Here is a 6,862-nt window from a genome sequence, read left to right as displayed (position 1 = left end):
GTTTCTCAAATCTTCCTTTTTGTATTTCATAGATTGATAAATGAAAATCTCAAACAGAGAGAGCACTGTCCAAACACCCAATTTTTTTTGAGTCTTAAAGTATTATATTATGTCACAAAAATATGTTTACTACTACCAGGCTAAATGGTCCATGTGAACTTGAGACCTTTTTTGCTTAATGTAAAAGTGGGAGAAAAATAGAAAACCGTTTTAAGAAAGCTTCATTTCCAGTTTTTAGAGTATTTTTTATTTTCTTGCATGCCGAGCCATTTCATTTTTTTGTTGCTTAGATAATCCATTTTGAGAAACCCTATTGATGCTTTCTGTACATGGAGTCCTACTACTGTTGTTAATCTTTATCTTTACAAAGATTTGTTTAATATAACTTTTTTCTATTACAATGTATCGCCATGGTATTTGCATCCCAACACAATCCTACAGATACACATAACACCTTGTTTGGATGGTTGTTACATATTGTTTTCGTAATGTATTATATTGTATTGTATTGTATCATTTTAATGAATATAATATTTTGTATTGTGTTGTATTGTAGAGTATTGTGTTGTATTGTAGAGTATTGTGTTGTTTTAATGAAAGTAGCGTTTGGATAGATTGTATCGTTCTCCATAGTTACATAATATCACATATCAATAATTTGAGTGATAAACCTATAAAACAAAGTAGGGTACGGGGTAGTGTTATCAGTGGCGGAGCCACCTTGAGTTCAGGGGGTTCAGTTAAACCCTCTTCGACGGAAAATTATACTATCTATACATAGTTAAAATATTTTTTTATGTATACATAGTAGATGTCGATCCCCCTTTCATTAGTTTGTATGTCTAATCTTCAGATTTTGAACTCCCTTAATGAAAATTTTGACTCCGCCTACTGAGTGTTACTATAAGAAGGTTGTGTAAAGGATAAAATAAGATTATTATATAATAAGTAAAGACAAAATAAGAAGAAAATATCAAGATCAAGCTACGATAATACTAAATTGGTGGGATTTTTCTTTAAACAATATGATATAAGTAACAATTAAAGTAAATATGTACTTAAATTAACAATACTAGCCAGTAGCCACCATCCAAACAAGAAGGTGTAATACATTGGCAGGTGTGGATCTTCCTCTTTTCTTAAGAAGTTATGCGTGAGTTAATATCTGTGTGATATAATGAATTAGGGAAGTGCATAGTTGGTTTGAGTTTTTCAAAGTATCAATCCAAATCAATTATATCGGGTTTTATAATTTGCTAGTTAAGTATATAAGTATTTTGTGCGTGTGTATCACATTGATTAATTATAAATATATGCAAAAAATATAAAAAGTAACTTCATTATGATGAAAGTGTATTGAAAGAGAAATGTGAAAACTCACCATTACACTGACAATTAAGAAATAAAATTAAATGTAGTGAATAAATTTTTGTCATTGTTTATAAAAGTTAAACTTATGTTGGTGTTAATATACAAAAACACACTCTAAACAATATGATAAAGAAAAAACGAGCTACATTATATATGAGCACAATAAGTAGTTTTGTTATATAATTATGCTCATATGTTGAATCTTTACCAACATAATGATTAATAACAAAACGATCTTTTCCACACAAGAATCTTAGGGCCCGTTTGGCCATGCGATATGAAATCATGATATGAAATTATGAGATGAGGTTGAAGTTTTGTTTGGACATTCAATTTGAACTTTTTATGTTGTATGTTTTCTCATTAACATAAAAACTTTATAAGTTGTATAACAATTAAAATTGTCCCAATTCTTTATTCAATCTTACCAAATAAATAAAATTTTATAAAAGCGCATAATATGCTATAAGAAAACTATTCTTAAAAAAATACAACATTTATTGATCAATCCTTAATTAATTCAACCAAAAATAGAATTAAACATAAGTTGTAATGTACTAGTCTTTAATATAATTCTCCACATAGTACGGACAATCTCCTCACGTTGAACTTGCATTTCTCGATCACATGACTGAGAAGAAAAACCAACATTACTACTTTGAGCCATTTGTTGGTCAATATCATCAGTAACTATATCTTCATGTTCATAGACCATAAATATTTCATCAGTCCTTTGATATTCTCGCAAAAAACTATGTAACACTGCACAAGCTATGACAATTATCACTTGTGTTTCAATATCATAATGGTTCATGCCTTGTTTCAGTAATCTGAATCTATTTTTTCAAGTTCTAAAAGTTCGTTCAATCACATCGCGCAAAGATGAATGCCTATAGTTAAACAATTCTTTGGCGTTCTGAGGCTCTCTTTTACCTCCTCTATAAATTGCAAATGATAGCGTACTCCTTTGTATGGATCTAAAAATCCTTTCGTGTTTCGAAAACCAGCATCAACAACATAATATTTATCTACAACCAAATAAGATAGCATTGTGTATATAAATAATACTTATTCTAAGCGATGAGTTTTCTAAATGATTAAAATTAGTAAGGATGTAATTTAAAGTTACCATGTGGTGGAAATAAAAATTGTGACGTTGGCTCAACAAGTGCATTCTCAAGCACTTTAATGTCATGTGTGATAGCGCAAGATTTTAATGATAACCAATTATATTTCTTGCAGAAAAATTAATAAGCAAAAAGAAAAGTATCGAATAAGATTGCTCCTAAATCTGATAAAGATAAATAAAGGAGCATATCAATCAACAAAGAAATAAAGGGAGTAATTGGCAATACTGCCACAAATAAGGAAGCTAACTAAGGATCAAGAATGAAGCAGATCAAGCTAAATGAAGAATGATTGAAGCTGATTAGATCAAATTGATTGAAGCTGATTGACAACTAATTTTGTAACAGATCATCATAGCCAAACGAAGAAGTTGATTGAGTCATCATGTCCGAGCATATCAAAGGGATTCACAAAATCAAGAAAGGAGATTCTCATCAAGTAAAAGCCCTCATCTTATTCTTGGAAAAAGGATCAATCACTACTTTTTTCCAAGGATCAATTCTCTTGGGTGGCTTTCTCTTCAAAAAAAGATATTAGACCTCCTCACTATAAATACCTGAGTTGTAAGATGGAACAAGTGTACAGCAAGTTTGAATCATCTCATCTTCTTTGCTCTACTTTTAACAATCATTGTATTACTTAGCGTTCTACTGTGTAATCAAAAAAAGAGTGGAAAGAAAAATATTGTTGGTAAGGCTTTGTATCAAAATAAAAAGAGAGAAAAAACTGGAGAGTAATCTTAGGATATACTCTCAACATTGTACTCATTCAAAAACAATAAAGGGCTAGAAGAGTACACTCATACAACCCAAGGGGACTGGAGTAAGATCCACATTGGATCCCAACCTATAAAACATGTTGTGTCAACTTTATTTTCAGGAGTTTCATTATTGTCTTAATTATTCTGTCAACCTCAGCCAATTATCAAGTTCACTTAGTTGATTACTGCTTAGAAAAACGAAAAGAAGCAATTCACCCATCCCCCTCTTGCACTTTCAATTGGTATCAAAGCAAGACCTCACATACAAATGTTTAACAACAGGTGAGAAAATATCATGGCTCAACAAATTATGGGTGCTTTATTTCAAGAAGGAATTTCACAGACTAGACTACCATACTTCAACGGGAAACATTTTTCTCATTGGAAGATCAGAATGAAAATCTTCATCAAGTCATATTATGTGAAGATTTGGAGAGTTATCGAACTTGGGGATATTCCTATTCCTATAATAAAGAAATCAGATGATAGTCAAACTTCTACTATTCCAAGCTTGGAGAACTATACAGATGAGCAAATGAAAATAATTCAAATAAACTCCAAAGCAAAAAATGTTCTCTATAATGCAATCAATGGTGAAAAATATGAGAAAATATCTTATTGTGAGACTGACAAAGAAATGCGGAATAAGTTGGAAGTCACATATGAAGGAACTGACAAGGTTAGGGAAACTATCATTGTTGACACCCAATTTTGTCCCTCTACAATTAAATTAATTTTAAAGCTTCTTCAATTTCAAACAGTTTGAAATAATTATTTTCAAAAATCAAAAATACTTTTAAAATCTTTTTCAAGCAACTTTTGCCGTTTTTCTATAAAATATATATCCTTATATACGTATAATATATATTTTTATATTTATTGATTTTAATAGTAATTTGAAAAAATCATCTCAAAAAGTAGAGTTTAACTCAAATATGTATTTATTTCCTTTTTATAGTTAAATAGTAATTAATTTTTTATTAGATAATTTGATAATTTTTTTTACTTTGTTAAATTAAGAAGCTTGATCAGTTAATTTGGATTCATCTCGTATCGTATTCATCGAATTCGAATTATCGATGGAAGTTTTTTCAAAGGAACTGGTCCCTTGAAATTTTAATTCTAATTGGACCTTTCCTATTATTTCAGTCTACAATTGAGTCAATTTGAGGCCCAATTTCTCAAACCCAACCCATTTCTCCTTTTAATTCCCGTTACTCTTTTCTTTATCTTTTTCAAATACAACAATAATCATGATAACATATGACAACTACACCTATATATATATATATTTAGTAACTATCTTCCAAACTAACCTACCCAACTCCTTTAGAACCTATTAGACCCTACATACATATAATAATATACTCTTAATATATCCTATTTCACCAACCCAATTGATAACAACTCCCAATTCCATTTTCAACTTTACAACATCATATACCAAACGACCCCAATACCCTTTGTTCTTTAACACCAAAATACACGCACCTTTTATCTTCTTTTTTTTTTCAACACAAAGAACCACCATTTTTTCTTGCGAAAATTCCTCAAAATCCTGGGGGATTTGAGCTCACTCATCTCCCTCAAAACAATTTAGGAGCAGGTAACCCCATCCCTTGGTTAGCTTTTTTCTCTTACTTTTCTTAATTTTTGAAAAGCTTTGATTTTTTTTTTTGAATTCAAACAAGATCTTGGAGAAGATTTCCCCTTCTCTCAAACGCCTCTTTTGAAATTCAAGCACTACTTTTGGCTATAAATTGTGTCTTGTTTTCATTAATTAAAAAAAAAGGTAGGGAGAGCTTGGAGAATATCAGAGTTTTTCATATTCTTTCGTTCATCAATTTATCTATCATTATGTCCTTTGTTTTCTCTAATTTTTTGATACAATCACTTCGTTTTTATAATCTCTCTTTAATCACTAGCACTCGAAATTGGTGTGGAAATCTATCTGCTCAACTCATCGTCTCAAGTTTGATGCACGACAAGAGGTAATTTTCTGCCTCTACCTTTATTTATGTTTATTTATGTTTTGCATGTATGTTCCGTGAACAAGCTTAAGCTTAAGTTTTATAGTTAGTTTCCTTAGAAAATTTTGGAGGCATGTTAGTATACTTATTTTTGATTTTTTATTTGCTTACCTGTATACTCAATTATTTACTTGCTTTTAAAAAGTTTTTTTTGGTCTAACTTTAGTATAGAATTTTGTCATCTCTCTCATCATTATTTTCCTCTGCTAATGCTATTTCATGCCTTAGATAAAAAAAAATTAATTCCTTGTTAGCTTTTATAGGCGGATAGGGTGCATATTGTAGTTACATGTTAGAAATCAGAAGCATATTTGGTAAGTTTGTATTGAATGATCTTGGAGATATATTATTATTTAATATAATTGTGGAAGCATGGTTGTCTTGATATATAAATAGCTTGAAATAGGTCTATTTTTCTAGAAATTATTTAATATATTTTTGTAAGTTACTTTTACTGCTTGTTCTCTCTTCATGTGCTCATATTTGATCATGAACAACATCATTGTTTCGGGTTTAAAGATTTAAATCCATTTGTCTTTTCAAAATTGAGTATTCATTGCCTTTTAGGATATCATGTGGGTTTAAATATTCAAGTAAATTTGGGTTAACTTTGAACATGTTAGACATTAGATATTAATGTTATTCCAAGTGTCATTCTAAGTGACTATGCATTTTTCTAAGTATTTGTAGTTACACATGAGAAATTTCGAATGTGATCTATTAATTTTTTTTCTAGTTAAGTCGATATTGCATCTTGAATTTGTTCAGATCCTCTATTAATCCTTATTTCCCCTTGTTATCTTCGCATGAATTCTCTTATCTGAGTCTTGGACTTCCTGCCTTCGTGCATATCTCCGAGTCAGCTTCATCGTCCATTGAAAAATGAAAGCTAATATTTCAATTAAATAGACTAGCAGCAACAAATGAGCAGCAAGGAAATGGGTCAAAGTAAAACATATGCAGCGGCAATAGTTAGCCCCTCAAAAGGCTAAAATGATTGAGACTTTGGACTTAAGAAGTCCTCTTTGATCAGTGGCTACAAGAAGTAGAAATAGAAGTAGAAATGGAAGAATGCCTTTTTTTTTAATTCTTTACTTTATTTAGTTCTTGACTATAGTTGTGAATTCATGATATTTGTTACTAATTTATTGAATCACTAATTAACTTAGATGAATCCTCAAATGAAAAAAAAATCAGATGTTTTCAATGATTTTTATTTTTTATTTCACTATCTTATTTACTCGAATTAATGGTGTATGCCAATTTGTTTTTTTTAGAAGAACTTTAGGACTTTGCAAGAATGACTTAAGGATTTCCTATAACCTTTCATAGTTGTTGAAAAAGGTTCTTTTAATCCACGTTTTTTAGTTTGAACTAATTGTTTAGCTCCAAAGTTTAACTATGGATGAAATTATTAAATTAGAATTATTTTAAAACTTTACAAGTGTCAAAAGAATTTTAATTATTTCTAAACAAAAGATTTTTTTTTTAGTAATTTAAGTTTTCTTTAAAATTAGCCAAACTTTTAAATCCGCCGGTCAACCGCATGTTAGCGGATCCTTTAAAGTACTTA

At 29.9% G+C, this 6,862-nt stretch overlaps 1 long non-coding RNA gene across 1 annotated transcript; it reads left to right on the top strand.

The window, feature by feature from the left end:
• Positions 1-4,681: 4,681 nt before the first annotated feature.
• LOC129870638 (uncharacterized) lies at positions 4,682-6,479 on the top strand. The gene is made up of 3 exons (XR_008762109.1): positions 4,682-4,865; positions 5,185-5,250; positions 6,199-6,479. It is a non-coding gene; the product is annotated as an uncharacterized LOC129870638 (long non-coding RNA).
• The last annotated feature ends 383 nt before the right edge of the window (positions 6,480-6,862 follow it).

The sequence above is a fragment of the Solanum dulcamara genome, chromosome 10, assembly GCF_947179165.1.
Source record: "Solanum dulcamara chromosome 10, daSolDulc1.2, whole genome shotgun sequence".
NCBI classification, from domain to species: Eukaryota; Viridiplantae; Streptophyta; class Magnoliopsida; order Solanales; family Solanaceae; genus Solanum; species Solanum dulcamara.
Note: the sequence above shows the minus strand (reverse complement) of the source record. Positions and strands in the feature narration are given on the sequence as shown.